Consider the following 19365-nt stretch of genomic DNA (forward strand, 5'->3'; position numbering starts at 1 on the left):
CTGTCAGCACCCAGAGAACCAGGGACGTGCAGGGACCGCGCCAGGAGCAGGTGAGTATAATGGGGGCATATTCACCTGTCCGTTTCACCGTCGGCGCTGCTTCGTTTTCCACGTCCTCTGCAGTGACGCTCAGGTCAGAAGGCGCGATGACACAATTAGTGTGCAGAAGACACGGCGGCGCTCAGCAATGGAATGGGGGGACAGGTGAATATAGCAAGTGCCGGGGGCCTGAGCGACGAGAGGTGAGTGAGTATGTGATTTGTTTGTTTGATTTGTTTTATTGCAGCAACAGCATATGGGGCAAATATTTCTATGAAGCATCTTATGGGGCCATAATCAGCATTTGTGCAGCATTATATGGGGGCAAATATCTCTATGGAGCATCTTATGAGTCCATAATCAGCATTTGTGCAACACTATACGGGGGAAAATATCTCTATGGAGCATCTTATGCTGCCATAATCAGCATTTCTGGAGCATTATACGAGGCAAATGTTTCTATGGAGCATCTTATGGGGCCATAATCAGCATTTGTGCAGCATTGTGTGGGGCAAATGTGTCTATGGAGCATCTTATGGAGCCATAATCAGCATTTGTGCAGCATTATATGGGGCAAATGTGTCTATGGAGCATCTTATGGAGCCATAATCAGCATTTGTACAGCATTATATGGGGCAAATGTCCGTATGGAGCATCTTATGGGGCCATAATCAGCATTTGTGCAGCATTGTATGGGGCAAATGTCTCTATGGAGCATCTTATGGGGTCATAATCAACATTTGTGCAGCATTATATGGGGCATATTTTAATATGGAGCATTATATGGGGCCCATTATGAACTGTATGGAGCATTATATGGGGCTCCTGATTCAATATGGATTTTCAAAAACACTTAACCTACTGATGTCTCAATTAATTTTTATTGGTACCTATTTTTATTATTGACATTTACTGGTAGCTGCTGCATTTCCCACCCTAGGCTTATACTCGAGTCATTAAGTTTTCCCAGTTTTTTGTGGCAAAATTAGGGGTCTCGGCTTATACTCGGGTCGGCTTATACTCGAGTATATACGGTACTTTGTTCATAAGACAACCCCATTAATGAACCTTTCCCATAGTTTTAACTAACATGAACTTCAATATGTCTGACAGTTAAACCCAATGAAATAACATTTTTGAGAAATACGGTAATTTTGTATAACATGTTTATTATACAGGTCCTTCTCAAAAAATTAGCATATAGTGTTAAATTTCATTATTTACCATAATGTAATGATTACAATTAAACTTTCATATATTATAGATTCATTATCCACCAACTGAAATTTGTCAGGTCTTTTATTGTTTTAATACTGATGATTTTGGCATACAACTCCTGATAACCCAAAAAACCTGTCTCAATAAATTAGCATATTTCACCCGACCAATCAAATAAAAGTGTTTTTTAATACCAAACAAAAAAACCATCAAATAATAATGTTCAGTTATGCACTCAATACTTGGTCGGGAATCCTTTGGCAGAAATGACTGCTTCAATGCGGCGTGGCATGGAGGCAATCAGCCTGTGACACTGCTGAGATGTTATGGAGGCCCAGGATGCTTCAATAGCGGCCTTAAGCTCATCCAGCGTGTTGGGTCTTGCGTCTCTCAACTTTCTCTTCACAATATCCCACAGATTCTCTATGGGGTTCAGGTCAGGAGAGTTGGCAGGCCAATTGAGCACAGTAATACCATGGTCAGTAAACCATTTACCAGTGGTTTTGGCACTGTGAGCAGGTGCCAGGTCGTGCTGAAAAATGAAATCTTCATCTCCATAAAGCATTTCAGCCGATGGAAGCATGAAGTGCTCCAAAATCTCCTGATAGCTAGCTGCATTGACCCTGCCCTTGATGAAACACAGTGGACCAACACCAGCAGCTGACATGGCACCCCACACCATCACTGACTGTGGGTACTTGACACTGGAATTCAGGCATTTTGGCATTTCCTTCTCCCCAGTCTTCCTCCAGACTCTGGCACCTTGATTTCCGAATGACATGCAAAATTTGCTTTCATCAGAAAAAAGTACTTGGGACCACTTAGCAACAGTCCAGTGCTGCTTCTCTGTAGCCCAGGTCAGGCGCTTCTGCTGCTGTTTATGGTTCAAAAGTGGCTTTACCTGGGGAATGCGGCACCTGTAGCCCATTTCCTGCACACGCCTGTGCACGGTGGCTCTGGATGTTTCCACACCAGACTCAGTCCACTGCTTCCTCAGGTTCCGGTCACCTCTTCTCATTGTACAGCGTTTTCTGCCACATTGTTTCCTTCCAACAGACTTACCATTGAGGTGCCTTGATACAGCACTCTGGGAACAGCCTATTTGTTGAGAAATTTCTTTCTGGGTCTTACCCTCTTGCTTGAGGGTGTCAATGATGGCCTTCTTGACATCTGTCAGGTCGCTAGTCTTACCCATGATAGGGGTTTTGAGTAATGAACCAGGCAGGGAGTTTTTAAAAGCCTCAGGTATCTTTTGCATGTGTTTAGAGTTAATTAGTTGATTCAGAAGATTAGGGTAATAGGTCATTTAGAGAACCTTTTCTTGATATGCTAATTTATTGAGACAGGTTTTTGGGGTTATCAGGAGTTGTATGCCAAAATCATCAGTATTAAAACAATAAAAGACCTGACAAATTTCAGTTGGTGGATAATGAATCTATAGTATATGAAAGTTTAATTGTAATCATTACATTACGGTAAATAATGAAATGTAACACTATATGCTAATTTTTTGAGAAGGACCTGTATACGTCAATGTAAATATATAATTTAATATTATACTGTTTAAATGTATAGTGAATATTTGCAATTTTTGTTGACTTAAAACAATGGTTGTCCTGAGAATGTAAGGTATTCGATATCCATAGGATAGGAGATAATTTATTGATTGCAGGGAGTCCAATCACTGCGACCTTCATCGACCCAAGTCCCTGCAGTGCCCATCTGAATGGAGTAGAGTTCGAGTTTGTATGACCCTGCTGTATTCACTGTCTGCAGCACTGCTATAGATAACTGAGCATTGTTCTTCACTATCTTTAACAGTACCTATGCAATAATGGAACAGAAATATGCAAGCTCAACCTTAATCCCATTCAGATAGGCTCTGAATGGCTCTGTTTTCAGGATTGGTGTGTGTCCCAGTTGTTGAACTACATGTGATCAGTAAGCTATCACCTATCTTATGGATGAAGAATACACTGCAATCTTAGAATAACACGTTTAAGGATTGGCGTTGGCTATTCCATTTTTGATAAACAGTAGAGTGCTGAGCTTTACCAAAAATATCTAGGTCTCATCTGTCTATAAGACGCCTTCCCAGAAGGATTTTGACTAACTCATGTACATTCTTGGCAAACTGCAGTTTTGCTTTTCTATGTTTCTGTTTCAGCAGAGGGGTCATCCTTTGTCTCTTTTTCATTTCATTAAAATATCAATGTATAGTTTGTGCTGACAGTGATGAACCCTGAGCAAGCATGACAGCTTGAATTTCTTTATACCTTTATCAGGGCTGCTTATCCACCATCCTGCATTGTAATCTTTCATCAATTTTTCGTTGCCGTCCAAGTCCTGGGAGATTAGCTACAGTGCCATGGGTTATAAACTTCTGCGCACAGTGGACCAAAAAACACTTAGATCTCTGGAGATGGAGCTGTAACCTTGAAATTGTTGATATTGTTCAACAATTTTGGTTGTCAAGTCCTCAGACAGTTCCCTTCTCTTTCTGTTTTCCATGCTTCGTGTGGCACTCACAGACAATGTAAAGTTTGTGTCAACTTCTCCCCTTTTTATCTGGTTTTAGGTATGATTTTCCTATTTCCCACAACTGTTTCTTGCCACAGGTGACTTTGAATGAGCATTACATGCTTGAAACAAAGTTGTTTACCCCCATTTTTGGAAAGATGCCAACAATTTTGTCTGTGAAGTTATGTCCAATTTGCCTTTTTTCCGTTTTTTTGAGCTGTTCCTATACACAAAAAGGAAATAATGTGTATAACAAAACATGCGTAATTGCAATAATTTTTTGAGAGAAAACTTTTTGTCTGGAACAATTTCAAGGGTGCCAGCACTTTCAGCCATGTCAGTGTAAGAAGTAAACATTGAAAGAGAAGCATGTAGAATAGGAATAATTGATAACTAACTGTGACTGGTAACTCTTATTTGAATAAATGGCATTGATACACTGCAGTATTAATTATACTGAACAATGTTTCGTATATACTGTATTGCTTATAACAAATTCTTCTTCTAATCATGCATTTCAGTATTTTGTATGAATTGTATTATTAGTTTTGAGTGCTACTGTAACACCGGCCTCAGCTTCTCCCTCCCTGCAAGGATGCCACCCTTGCCGCTCTAATGAGTTTTCAGTCCCAGCTTCTGTGCGCTTGGGCCTGTGCACGTCTCGCAGGTCCCATGGCAGAGCAGACACTCCTAATGTGTCCCCAGCCAATACCTAGAAGGCACTAAGTACTTAAGGCACCTACACCTGTTGGTAGGTGCCTGAGCAACAATTGTGTTTAATCAGTCTGAAAGCTGCTATCCTGCTTTCAAGGCCCTGTATCCATTCAGTTAAACCTGTGCCAGTACTAGTTCTATGTACCTGCACCAGCCTAGTCTAAATCTGTACCTCGAGCCTTAAACTGCACTTGTGGTATTAGAACCTGAAACTGCACCTATGGTACCTGAACCCTTAAGCCACTCTGGTGGCACCTGAACCTGAAACCGCTCCTTCAGTACCTGAACCAGTACTTGTGCTTGAAACCCTGTCCAGTATGAACCAGCTCTAATATATGTTCAACCAGAATCTGGTCCCGTCTTTGACTCAGTGTCCATGTCTGCTTTCCTTACCCTTCGGGTCAGCTGCTGCAGTGCAAGGATCTGTCCTGGAGGAGTGCCACCTGGCGTCAACCTGTGACTCATATCTAACTACACCATCAATGGCTCTTGTGAAAACCCAGGTGGTCACTTATTCACACCCCTCCAGGCTCTCAAGGATCCGTGGCATAATGGGTCCTTGATCCTTAAGTTTTAAAGCTCAGCGTGCATCATTTTGGTATATTACTGACCTTGGTTCCCATCATCTATCTGTGAGAAAATTCTAAATGTTTAGCTACTTATTGTCTTGCTCCAAAAATTTTTTTTAATAAATATCTAGATAAAGTTCAAATTATATTGCATGCCAATCAACAATATCTGTGACCATACATAAGTATTGATTTGTATCTATGTAGCTTGTTTTCTCTATTATGATTGGAGGCCAACATCTTAGTATGGTCAAGTGATTGGAATATTTTCCTTTCTTCTGTATCCAATAAAAAGGAAGCTGGCTATTTTATGCCACAAGTTTGCCTAGTACTTTGGTAGATTACCGAATTCATATGAAAATCCCATAATGAACTAATTTGACCATCACTAACTCCTTGCAGTACTTGGCAAAATAAATAATCAGACTAGACCAATCATAGGACATTAATTTCTTATGATTATGGTTCAAGCAACTTAACTCATCCCAAAAATGATGTTTCCTTCACTATTCCAGAGGTCGATTCTTAGATCAACATCTAACGGTAATGGAACCAAAATCAACAGGAATAGCTAAGTGGTACAAATGCGATGGGTCTCCATATTAAATATTAAAGAAATATCAGAAAGTACTGATAAAAGTTAGAATGACAATCAGGCAATTCTAGTGTGTAATCATGCAAGACCTATGTCAGGTGACACAGGTTAGACAGAGTCAGGTAAGCTGTACGTTGTAATAGATGTGTGCATAGTTAAAGAAGATAAGGGTTGGGTATTAAAGGTCGGGAAGACAGAGAGTGCAGTACTGTGGAACAGATAAACGCAAGCTGAAGAGGAATCAGGTAACAAGAGGCCAAGCAGGATCAGGATATTGTACATTAGACATGAGAATAAATTATCAGGGAAGCCGAGTTAGATCATAGCAAGGTAAAGACTAACTTTAAAGGTATTATGTCACTTTTTTTAATTAATCAGATTTATTTTTATTTTTAATAAAGAACAAAAAATATTAATGGGGCTGCCATTTGTATTTGCTTGACTTTATAAGTCAGTTCATGATGCTTACAGAAATCAAATAGAGCATACAATGGATGTAGAAGACTAAGGTCAGTCTCCCCCCTTTTGAGTATTAGCAAAAGGACTTGGGACAATACATTTTTGGATCACAATTAAGGAAGATTTTATTGGTAACTGTGTGTGATTTCAGTGTCTGATGTCCCTTGTGGCGCTGTAAACAATGAGCAGGGTAATAGGGCTGAGCACATCAAAGATAACCCCTGGATGTACTGTCGGACCACTGCTTGTGCTCATTCAGCTGGTACTTGCATCTACTGTCTGCGGGCCACAACAGTGAGCACATCCACAGCTCAGAAAACACAGATAGGGACATGGCAGTGAACGATAATGTGCTTACCGCCACAACCTTGTAGCACTATTCATGGCGCTGCTATTTGTGAGCAGTGCCATAAAAAACATCGGACACTTAATCATAGTACGATCACCAATAAGAAGGTGCTAAACTGTGTTTCAAAACATTATTATTTATTTATTTCTTTTACTTGCTTGAATGGCGTTTTACATAGCGCTTTACAGACATCATTATCACTGTCTACACTGAGGCTCACAATCTATTATCCCAATTAGTATGTCTTCTTACATCTCTTTTTGCCAAAACTGAAAAGTGGAGGAGAGGAGTAAAGTCACACTAGTGGGTGCATTGTCAGCCCAGCCTTGCAGCAGTCATAATGCTACACAGTCGTACTACTGTTTTTCTTGGTAAATGCAAGCAGCTGCTCCCTGTAGTATCCAAAATGTATCTTTTTATATTTCCAACACAATATGAAGACATATTATAAAAAAAAAATTGCAACAGATTCCCTTTTGCGCCAGAGCCTTTCTGCTCCTTCCTGACCAGGACAATTTTTTTTTTAACTCTGAGCATTGTTAGTTTGTGTGATAAAACCTCTGGAACGCTTCAACGTATCCCAGTGATTTTAGGCTGAGACATATTGTACTTCGTATTAGTGGTAAATTTAGGTTATTATCGGAATTTTGAAGAAATTTTAGAAACTTTTGCAATTTTTATTTTTTTATCCCCTTAAACCTGATTGTTACATCACATAAAATAATAAATAACATTTACCACACGTCTACTTCACATCAGTATCAATTTCTAAACATAATTTACAGGAAGGTAGAAGGGTTAAAGATTTATGTGCATTTTCTAATTTTTCCCCAAAAAATTACAAAACTATTTCTTTTTTAGGGGTCACATTTGAAATGAATTTGAGGGTCCTATGAGACAGAAAATACCAAAATGATGCAATTTTAAAATTTCTATTACTATTACTTGGAAAACCCCTTCTTAAACTAAATGTTCGGCCCTTATAAAATAATAAAACCTATACTCAGCTCCTGTGCTGGCATCACTCAAGCGATTTTGGGACTTGCAGTCCAGGGGCTGTAACGTGGTGGAATGACACGTGATGCCCGGCGCTCAATCTGCGCTGGCGTCACTGTCTCAGCCTTCAGACAAACTGAGCATCAAGAGGAAGTCGAGGCTGCAGCTGATCCCTGACTTCTTCAACATATTCAATTTGTCCGAAGGTGGAGACAGTGATGTCAGTGCTGTTGGGCGGCGGTGTCATGTGTCACAACACAGCATCACAGCCCCAGGAGAGCGAATGCTAACACCGCGGGAACAGCACCAGCACGGGAGGTGAGTATAGGCTTTATTTTAATATCGGAACCAAACATTTAGTTTAAGAAGGGGTTGTATTAGCAGTGGACAATCTCTTTAAAAATGCACTCAAAGTTACATTCAAGAAGTTTATTAACCCTTCAGGTTCTTCAGAGGAATTAAAGCAATATAGAAGGAAAAAAATGTTACTTTTTCTCACAAAATTGTTATTTTAGCCCTACATTTTACATTTTCATAAGGGTAACTGGAGAAAATGGACCATACAATTTTTTTTTTTTATTTATCCTGAGTACGCTGATACCTCAAAAGTGGTGGAAAACTACTGTCTGGTCATATGGCAGGGCTCGAAATGGAAAGAGCACCATTTGAATTTAGCAACACAAAGTTGGCTGGAACATACAGCGGACTTCTTGTTATTTTTCAAGAGCCCCTGATGTGCCCAAATAGTGGAAACACCTCACAAGTGACCCCATTTTGGCAACTACACCCCTCAATGAATTTGTCTAGAGGTGTGGTGAGCCCCTTGAACCTAGGTGCTTCACAGTATTGTACAATGTTGTGCCGTGAAAATAAAAAAAATCTAATTTATGCAAGAAAAAAATGATGCTTTAGCCCCAAATTTTTCATTTTCACAGGGTAACAGGAGAAAATGGACAATACAATTTGTTGTGCAAGTTCTCCTGAGTATACCGATATCCCATATGTGGTAGAAAACTACTGTTTTGGTGCACGGCTCAGAAGGGACGGGATGCCATTTTGGCTGAAATAGGTTGCGGATGTCATGTCACATCTGGATAGCCCCTGACATGCCAAAACAGCAGAAAACCCCACAAGTGACCCAATTTTTTAAAGTTCACTTCTCATGGAATTCATCTAGGGCAGTAGTGAGTATATTTTTAACTTTCAGTCAATTTACAGAATTGTAAAACATTGCTGAGTAATTGAAATATTACAATTTTTCCACTAAAATATTGCTTTGGCACAGTACAATTGGTTACTAAATGTCTCCTGAGTATGCCAATACCCCATCAATTGGTCAAAACTACCTCTGAATTTGAGTGCAAAGCTCAGAAGGGAAGGAGCGCCATATTACAGTGCAGATTTTGCTGGAATGGTGCCATGTCACATTGGCAGAGCCCCTGAGGTTTCAGAACAGCAGTATCCCCAATAAGTGACCCTTATTTTACAAACTACACCTCTTACTTAATTTATGTAGGTTTGCAGTGATCTTATTAACACCACAGGTATTAATGCCCAAATACATTGTAGTGCCCATACATTGTGCTCAGGTCTAGCGTCTTGAGACACACACCCTGTAGATTAAGTGGACTCTCATTGCTACAGAAATACCAAACATGTGGATGCTAAAAGTGGTTTAGGCACACTGGGGCTCAGAATGGAGCAATTGGATTTGGGAGTGCAGTATTTCATGGATTTTTATTTTGGGTGGGGAACCATAGCGCTTTTCCAAAGCCTTTGTGCTACCAGTAGTGTTGAGCATTCCGATACTGCAAATATCGGGTATCGGCCGATATTCGCTGTATCAGAATTCCGATACTGAGTTCCGATATTTTTGTGATATCGGAAATCGAAAGTTCCTATAAGTTCCCAGTCATCTCCAACATCATATCCAACACTCAATTTCCCCTACAGGCCAAAATGCCTGATTGTAACGGCTATCTTTTATAACATGGGTAATTTGATGACGTGGACTTGGCACAAGCTCGCCTGCATGTAGGTTTTTCCTGTGCAAACATTTTTTGTGCCTCATATGCTCAGTCGACATAATTCAGTGTTACCCGGCTTACTTTCTTGATAGTGTATCCCTCACAAGTATACGATTTCATCATATCTATTCATAAATATGTTTGTTCCCAATCAAGTTTACTTATATAGTCTTTTCCTAGACACAAGAACATCTGGACGTTGATTATGATTGCTGGGGCCCCGACAATTTAAGGCACTTAGCATTCTTTTGCTAGAATGCTTTTTGGTTCCTTGGTTATTTTATTTCATGCAGGCACAGGTAGGTGCAGTTTGGCACCCTACATTGATTAACCCCTGTTCCTACACAATCTTTAGTAAAAAAAAACAGGTGCCAGAGATGCCTAAAACTTCTTCCCGGCCACACTAATTTTGATATGTGCCTTTTGATTTACTCACTATTTTTTAGCTTTGTTACAGTGGTACATTCGGGACAAGGTGTATATATTTATAAATTTATTTCATCATAAATAACTGGTTTGGCAGCGATTAAGTCGGGGGGGTTTGCAACTTTCTTAGATGTAAGGTAAGAGCCCCGTTGACTTGGGGCCTGCGCAAGCATTCGAATGGGACTATCTGAAAAAATTCATCCCTGGATGTACATACATATATAATGGATTTGCAGCTACCCTAAATGGACTTACTTGTCCTGTTTTATATGCATGCGCTATTGAAATGCTCGGATATCGGTGAGTGTGCATGCCAAGCGACCGAGGACCATATTGGTACACCTGGGGTGTGCGCCGTCCTCTATTTGCGGATGGAGCATGCGCATGTGCAGTTTTCAGTTTTTCAGCCATCTTTGTACTCCTATGCGAGCCCTCCCTTGCTGAATTCATTTCCGGTGCCTAGGACGCCGGAACTCTGTATTCTCTACTATGTCATGCCGTTCTTCCACAGCTGATGCAAGTTCATTCTAAAGGGTATGTAGTATATGTATATATAGTAGTCAGCCTACACTGCTATATCTGCCCCTGCAGAAGCCACCTTGGTGGTGACACGCGTTGGGCTCCTTATGCCCCCTGGACCTCCGGCTTGTTGATAGGTATTATGGTCATGTTCTCTAGGCTTTGCTGTCTTGTAGCATTGACGGTTACTTACGGCGCTTGGACATTGAACTCATCCTTGCATTAACTTGATGCTTCTATTTGCAGGGGCTATGTATGGCCACCTATAGCGCTGAGACACTGAGTTCACTCTACTATTAACCCCTCTATGTATCTTTCTGCAAGGGCTTCCACCCTCTCATTGGTTATACACATCTTTCCCTGCTTCATTTGGAGCATTTTAGTTTGGGTTCTACTTAATTCTCAGTGTAATGTCTACAGGCTACCAGATAGGCTTTGTTTGGTATTTTATTTGTGATATCTTCCATACTTATGTAGACATTACTATTATTATCTCAAACTGCAGTCAGGAGTTGGGCTTACTGTGACTTCTACCATTTCACAATCCTGTTCTTGGGCAATTATATAGCGTGATATAGTAATTATAGTAGTAACATTTATGTAAAGTATTGCTATAATCTCTAACCATGCTGCGAGCTGTGCAATTGTAATTATTAAATCTTTGTTTAGGCCCAAGTAATGTGATTAACTTGTGAGGATAATTCAATCTCAAAATATCTGGAACTCCCTGAGTAATCGTTACTTCTTTTTTATACAGTGGGTTACACGCCTAAGGAATTATCACTTTTGTCATTATCGTTTTCATGTACATGACATATGTGTATTATAAATATTATTGGTCAGCATCGTGTCCACCTTATTGTTTCTTCCTATCACAGCCATGTCCAGGGGGGTGGATCCCAAATTGGGATCTGTGATTAGGTTTTGTTTTTAAATGTGTGGTGTTTTTTGGTTGACTTAGATCAATGAAATAAAATGTATATTTCTACACTTTAAAGTGGTGGTCCCTGTGATATAGCATGTCGCTTTTTGTTTTTTGATCTTTCTTTACTTTGTTTAAAAAAAAATATGCTTATTTATTGGTTTAATATTTTACCCTTTTTTATTTATTTGTTAATTTTTTTTAAATAGTTTCAATAAATGTAACTTTATTTTTACTTTTCTACTTAGTCCCAGTATGGTACTTGAACTTTTATTTCTCTGATCACTGTTCTTATGCATTTCAATACACACTGTATGTAATGCGAATCATGAGAACTGTCAATTTTACGCTGTCAAAACAGCTCTTAGACTCAGATGCTGGCCACCATAGATGGCAGACTCAGAGACCATAATTTGACCTCCGGATGCCATGACAACCCTCGGCTCCGCCACGATCACGTTGCTGGAGGTCAAATGATGACCTCTGAGTCTGCCAGCTATGGTGGCCTTTTATGAGACTCCAAGTTAATTTTCAACATATTTACTTTACTCAACGGGTTCAGTTCAGTCACAAATACGTCACAGTAATTCTCATTAGTCACAGTTCCTTCCAGCTGTGCTGTCCCTTTCTCTCCTGCCAATCCTTGTCCCTGAAACGAACTATCCCGTACCGCAGCTTCCCAACTTTCCAAGCTAGTTTGTGTTTGGGAATTCCCGCCATTTTCCCCTTTGAGGGCAAAATTAAATTTTCCTGACCGTAGGTTTAAAACGTATTAGGATATACCACTGAACCTAGTCGCTACTATTCTCATGTGGCTCCCGTTTCCTCATATCCGTATGACTTTCAGCTCTATGGCCCTGAACTGTTTCTCCCTCTTTGAACTCATTACTGGATCAACCTCACTAGTCTCCATCCAACTCACTAACTGCACTAAATGAGGAAGTGCCCCAACTACATGGTACCGCTCATTACAGTGATGAATATGCGGCTCCACCTTCCATAGGGGAGGGGACAGCGCTTAACTGTAGCGCTGTTTCTCATGTGGCGGTACGTGCACATGGAGGAGAGTGCACACTGTTCTCCGTGTGCACGTGTGCGGGACGCTTTGTGGACCGTGCTGCCGGAGAAACACGGACATTTCTCCGTGTTTTGCATACGGACACACGGTCCGTGAAAGAACGCAGGCATGTGCATTGACCCATTCATTTGAATGGGTCTACATGTGTCAGTGTCTCCGGTACATGAGAAAACTGTCACTGCACGTACCGGAGCCAGGGTTTCCTAGAGGTGTAGATGGTGGATGATGTAAGACGCAGTGAATAACGAGGACACAAGGTTGCAGTCTCTTTACCTTTACTGAAGACTTCAGCATCCAGTGCAGGGCACCAGATCACAGGGCAGGCAGAGTTCAGCTGGTCTGAAGCAAATCCAGAGTCCTCTTATCAGTAGCCTTTCTCTAGCGCCTGTGTGTTGCAGTACCTCCCTGCTGAGCTTCTCGGTAAGGTCCTTACAACTATTGTAGATGGAATGTCTCTTTCTCTCTGTCCCCCAGATGGTATGGATAGGACAAACCCGTATGACTGGTGGCCTGAGGCTTTTTACAGGGACCCTACGATGTCCCAGCCCCCACAAGTTGCCACCGTGCCTCCTGGGTATATGGTTGGGCAGCCAGCGTGGAATTGACTGTCCTGCCGGTCTCTGAAGCAAGGCTTGGAGACGATTGCTCCCTCGGTGTTCCAGCTACTGGATTCTGTGCCTCAAAGGAGGCAGCCTTTTGCAGGGCAGAACTCCCTCTGGATTCCTCTCCTTGTGCTATGACTTTGTTTCTCACCCGCTACAATACAATTCTCTTTCATGTCCTTCCTTAGGATGCTGCCATGTGTGAGGCAGGCGCAGCTCCGTGGCCCTCTGTCTAGGCCTCTGACAGGATCCCACCCCTGTCAGGGACCTCTCTGTCTGCAGCTCTGTGATGTTGCTCCTTCCCCTCTGGCTGCCTGACAGGGTGCTGTCTGGGTGAAGCCCAGTCAGCTTCTGCCTCACAGGTTGCTGCCTGGGTGAAGCCCAGTCAGTGTCTGTCTAACTTTCTATCCAAACCACCAGTTTTACCTAATTATGAGGAGTGCCCTAATAGATAGGAGCATAGCTCCCCCTGGTGGACTGGAGTGTGGAGTGTGGTGTATGATCTCCTTTATTGCCTTCAGATGTAACATCACTCCCCCTGGAGGAAGAATGACATTACTGCAACGACCAGGACTCTGGGGAGCTGCACTCTCCCCCCGTTAAATCCAGTACTCCCGAACTGGGAAAAGAAAACAACAATACATTAGCAAAAGACATGCAATATTTTGAAATGCTATAAAACAAATTAATTTAACTGTGCTTCCCTTTATGGGAGGTGAGGACACTTAAACGTTACAAATAAGAACATATTTACATAGTGCGTACGACTTTAAATTAAGTAAATAACAAACTATACCCATACAGGTATACTATCTACTAAGTGCAATTACCCTCCAAGGGTGTACTATCATAAAACCTCAAAGTGCAACTCTATATGCTATTATTACTCTTCTACACATGCAGGACTATCTGTCTACCCCCACGGGCTCACTGCATTTTTCTTCAATTTATTTAACCTCAATTTTATTTAAAGTACATCATCTAACATTTCCTATTCTCAGCTACATACTATCAGCTATGTAAACATTATTACTATCTAACTGCTCAATATTTTCAAACATTATCACTTTTAAGGAAAGTGCAACAAACTAACATTCCCTTTAAGGGTAACTCAAGTCTTTTCTGAGGTAGTGCAAACAATCAATATTCAAGTCAATTATCAACTTTAAAACAGCAAGAACTTTCACGATTTCATCAGGAACAGTCTCTTCGAAAAGTTCTTCTTGTAAAACCAGTAGAGAGCACCTTTAAAAAGGTGCAAACTATATACAGGCAAATGTGAACCATTCACCGTCCATGATCCAAATGTTCTTTAAAGGCAATGATAAAACTTGTGCAAACCAGGTGCAACCAAAACATAGGATCCCTTTAATCAGGGGACCCCTTTAAGGAAATAACCCTGGACGGGTTCAGTACTTGTAAAGCAGCAAAGAAGGAACAGTTAACTATGTACATTCTTGTCGGTTTTCTTTTACTTGAACCATTCTGGGGGTAATACCAGCGGGGTAGTCCTTTTGGATATTGGTGACCACCTGGTACTACATAGAGTGTGTCCGCACTCCTGATGGAAGTCTGTGTGCTGACAGTCCTCCGTGCCACCGAAGTTTGGGTACACTTAGAACACATGGTGACCGGTGCAGGGGTCACCTGTTTGGGTGGAACTTGTGGCGTTTCCTTCGATGCAAGATCAAAGCTATGAGGTGGCGATGCAGTGGTTTCCGGTTTACATTTGTGGACATGGAGAGCATATAATACCCATAAGCTACTACAAATAGCTAGAAGAGTCAAAAACCAATGAATTTAGAAAACCAAATAACCCTTAGTAGTAGTTGATATTATAGATAAAATCCACAAGTTTATTTAATTCAAATTAAAAACCATGAGACAACTACACACAGATATACACAAAAACCACATAATCGTGCACTCTACATAGACCCTATTGATACAGCCTCTAATAAACTCCTACCTATCAGCGGAGGTTGGCACCCTAAACAAATATGCGAGATTGGCGCCCCCGCTCGCCGACGGCTGACCCTGTGACTCCTGATATAAACCCTCTTATAAGTGTCACAGATACCTCCTCATATATACCAGACCGGAAAGGAGATAGGCAGGATAAACCAGACCAATATGTTATGTATCTATATCTTGGTCTTATTGTGTTAGGTTGAGATACACGGACTAAAACAATAGTGCAAAAACAAAAATGTGCTCGTGCTTAAAAACATAAATCTCACTACCTCTGACCCCTGCTGATATACACCTGCCTAGCAGTGGAGGTTGGCGCCCTACTTGACAGCGGATGCGGCGCCCCCACTCCACGTTGGCTGACCCTGGGACACCCTATTTATAAGCTAGTGATTGTCCTCAGACTAATATATACCACTTAATGTATACACGCATATAAAGGCAGGGCAGTAATCCCAACAATAGTCAGCTCTGATGACGCGTATTAATCATGATCTCCGATAAGTATCGTTTCTCACCCTCTGCTAGTATGCTATGGTGTTAATGTAGCAGTCAGCTGTAGATCAGAGCTGACTATTGTTGGGATTACTGCCCTGCCTTTATATGCGTGTATACATTAAGTGGTATATATTAGTCTGAGGACCATCACTCCGCTCGCTATGTTGCCAACCAGGTTCTGCCTAATGGCATCCAGTGGTTCTTGCTCCTCCTCTTACGGAGGGCGGGCTCTTCTTCTTCCTCCACCATCCCAGACCAGGAGGCGGACCTTTGTCGTCGAGGGGCTTATCTCTCGGACATAGTAGTATCTGTGAGCGGCTGGCTCCACTTTTGCGCCGTTCTTCCAGGCTACGCCCATGATGACATGCCCCACTCCTCCTGCATGCCACATGGTGCTGTAATGGCGGCGGTTTTGGCGGGAATTTTGGCGGCAAATGTCAATACACAGTCTTTAGGCAAGTCACAGTTCAAATACAATTCTGGCACAGTTCTTAGGCGCACATGATCCGATTTTCAGGCTTAAGTAGATCCTGTTCATGATGCCAAAGTTGGAGTGTCCCCACGTAAGGGCAATGGGGTACTCGGTACCGGGTCCTTTGTTTCTCAGTGGGGATGTCACGGTGGCCTGACCCTGTCCATGGCCCTTTGAAGGGTGTCCAATAAAAGGAAGAGTTTTAATGGGATAATGTTCGTGATGCCGCCTGTGGTATTCAGTCAGGGTGACCAATGCTGCTTAAGGGTCCACTGGGGATGATGTTATGGCAGCTAGATGGTATACCTTCCCACAGGCGAAGTGTATCCCCAGGGCTTCCCAGAGGTGTAGATGGTGGATGATGTAAGGCGCAGTAAATAACGAGAACACAAAGTTGCAGTCTCTTTACCCTTACTGAAGGCTTCAGCATCCACAGTCCAGGGCACCAGATCACAGGGCAGGCAGAGTCCAGCCGGTCTGAAGGCAAATCCAGAGTCCCCTTATCCAGGTGGAAATCAGTAGCCTTCCTCTAGCACCTGTGTGTTGTAGTACCTCCCTGCTGAGCTTCTCAGAAAGGTCTTCACAACTATTGTAGATGGAATGTCTTTTTCTCTCTGTCCCCCAGATGGTATGGATAGGACAAACCCGTAAGACTGGTGGCCTGAGGCTTTTTACAGGGACCCTATGACGCCCCAGCCCCCACAAGTTGCCACCGTGCCTCCTGGGTATATGGTCGGGCAGTCAACGTAGAATTGACTGTCCTGCCGGTCTCTGAAGCAAGGTTTGGAGACGATTGCTCCCTCGGTGTTCCGGCTACAGGATACTGCACCTCAGAAGGAGGCAGCCTTTTGCAGGGCAGAAATCCCTCTGGATTCCACTCCTTGTGCTATGACTTTGTTTCTCACCCGCTACAATACAATTCTCTTTTGTGTCCTTCCTTAGGATGCTGCCGTGTGTGGGGCTGGCGCAGCTCCGTGGCCCTCTGTCTAGGCCTCTGACAGGATCCCACCCCTGTCATGGACCTCTCTGTCTGCAGCTCTGTGATATTCCTCCTTCCCCTCTGGCTGCCTGACAGGGTGCTGCCTGGGTGAAGCCCAGTCAGCTTCTGCCTCACAGGGTGCTGCCTGGGTGAATGTTATGATCTGGTGGCCTAAGAGCAGCATGGGACGTACTCTGGAGAAGGAGGTACCTATACTGACCGCAGACCCTGAACCTAACACCGCAACTAGAAGTAGCCGTGGAATGTACCTAGCGCTCCCTAGACATCTCGACACAGCCAGAGGACTAATTACCCCTAGAGATAGAAAAGGGAAAACTATCTTGCCTCAGAGAAAATCCCCAAAGAACAGGCAGCCCCCCACAAATATTGACTGTGAGAGGAGAGGGAAAAAACATACACAGACTGAAATGAGAATTTAGCAAAGGAGGCCACTTCTAGCTAAATAGAAAGGACAGGACAGAATACTATGCGGTCAGTATTAAAAACTAGAAAATATCCACCACAGACAAAACAAAAACTCCACAGCTAACTAAAGATATGGAGGGTATATCTGCATCTCCAGAGATACCAGCTTGGCTAAAAAAATCCTAATACAGACCAAGCTGGACAAGACAAAACATAGAAAGGAACTGAGCAATAAGACCACAACATGTGGACAGCAAATCAAGGCCAGAACTTATCTTTGATGAAAAGAACTGCAAAGCAGAAGGAAGCAGGCAGGGATGTGAATCCTCCAGGAACAATGGACAACTGGCACTGACTAAAGGGTGAAGCAAGACTAAATAGCCCCATCCAAATTGCAAAAGGTGAAAACACCTGATAAATGCTGTGATTCAGAGACAGCAGCGATACCACTTACAACCACCGGAGGGAGCCCAAGAGCAGAATTCACAACAGGTGAAGCCCAGTCAGCGTCTGTCTAACTTCTATCCAAACCACCAGTTTTACCTAATAGTGAGGAGTTCCCCGATAGATAGGAGCATAGCTCCCCCTGGTGGACTGGAGTTTGAAGTGTGGTGTATGGTTTGTGATACCTGGTAAAGAGATCTCCTTTATTGCCTTCAGATGTAACATCACTCCCCCTGGTGAAAGAATGACATTACTGCAACGACCAGGACTCTGGGGCGCTGCATTTACAGATCGTTTTCAAAGGAAATATTAGTCAAAACATATATATTATATATAATAGATAGATAGATAGATAGATAGATAGATAGATAGATAGATAGATAGAATAAAGCCAGCAATTCACGTGCCACTTGCACTAAAATCACAGAGTGACAGGTTAGAAAAGAATAGATAGAATAGATATATACACATAGATATATACATAGCTATATAGATGCCAGTGACACACACATATATATATATATATGTACAGTATATATATATATACACTCACCGGCCACTTTATTAGGTACACCATGCTAGTAACGGGTTGGACCCCCTTTTGCCTTCAGAACTGCCTCAATTCTTCGTGGCATAGATTCAACAAGGTGCTGGAAGCTTTCCTCAGAGATTTTGGTCCATATTGACATGATGGCATCACACAGTTGCCGCAGATTTGTCGGCTGCACATCCCAAAGATGCTCCATACAAGGCAGGATGGATCCATGCTTTCATGTTGTTTACGCCAAATTCTGACCCTACCATCCGAATGTCGCAGCAGAAATCGAGACTCATCAGACCAAGCAACGTTTTTCCAATCTTCTACTGTCCAATTTCGATGAGCTTGTACAAATTGTAGCCTCAGTTTCCTGTTCTTAGCTGAAAGGAGTGGTACCCGGTGTGGTCTTCTGCTGCTGTAGCCCATCTGCCTCAAAGTTCGACGCACTGTGCGTTCAGAGATGCTCTTAGGCCTACCTTGGTTGTAACGGGTGGCGATTTGAGTCACTGTTGCCTTTCTATCAGCTCGAACCAGTCTGCCCATTCTCCTCTGACCTCTGGCATCAACAAGGCATTTCCGCCCACAGAACTGCCGCTCACTGGATTTTTTTTCTTTTTCGGACCATTCTCTGTAAACCCTAGAGATGGTTGTGCGTGAAAATCCCAGTAGATCAGCAGTTTCTGAAATACTCAGACCAGCCCTTCTGGCACCAACAACCATGCCACGTTCAAAGGCACTCAAATCACCCTTCTTCCCCATACTGATGCTCGGTTTGAACTGCAGGAGATTGTCTTGACCATGTCTACATGCCTAAATGCACTGAGTTGCCGCCATGTGATTGGCTGATTAGAAATTAAGTGTTAACAAGAAGTTGGACAGGTGTACCTAATAAAGTGGCCGGTGAGTGTATATATATATATATATATATATATATATATATATATATATATATATATATATATATATATATATATATACATATACAATATATATATGTATATATT

At 42.2% G+C, this 19365-nt stretch overlaps 1 long non-coding RNA gene across 1 annotated transcript in view; it reads left to right on the plus strand.

The window, feature by feature from the left end:
- Positions 1–5810: 5810 nt before the first annotated feature.
- The window catches only part of LOC143775939 (uncharacterized), a 133107-nt gene continuing 119552 nt past the window's right edge, over positions 5811–19365 (plus strand). The window contains exon 1 of the long non-coding RNA XR_013215742.1: positions 5811–5985. This is a non-coding gene — a long non-coding RNA (uncharacterized LOC143775939). The remainder of the gene's footprint in view (positions 5986–19365) is intronic.

Source organism: Ranitomeya variabilis, chromosome 1 (genome assembly GCF_051348905.1).
Source record: "Ranitomeya variabilis isolate aRanVar5 chromosome 1, aRanVar5.hap1, whole genome shotgun sequence".
In the NCBI taxonomy this organism is placed as follows: domain Eukaryota; kingdom Metazoa; phylum Chordata; class Amphibia; order Anura; family Dendrobatidae; genus Ranitomeya; species Ranitomeya variabilis.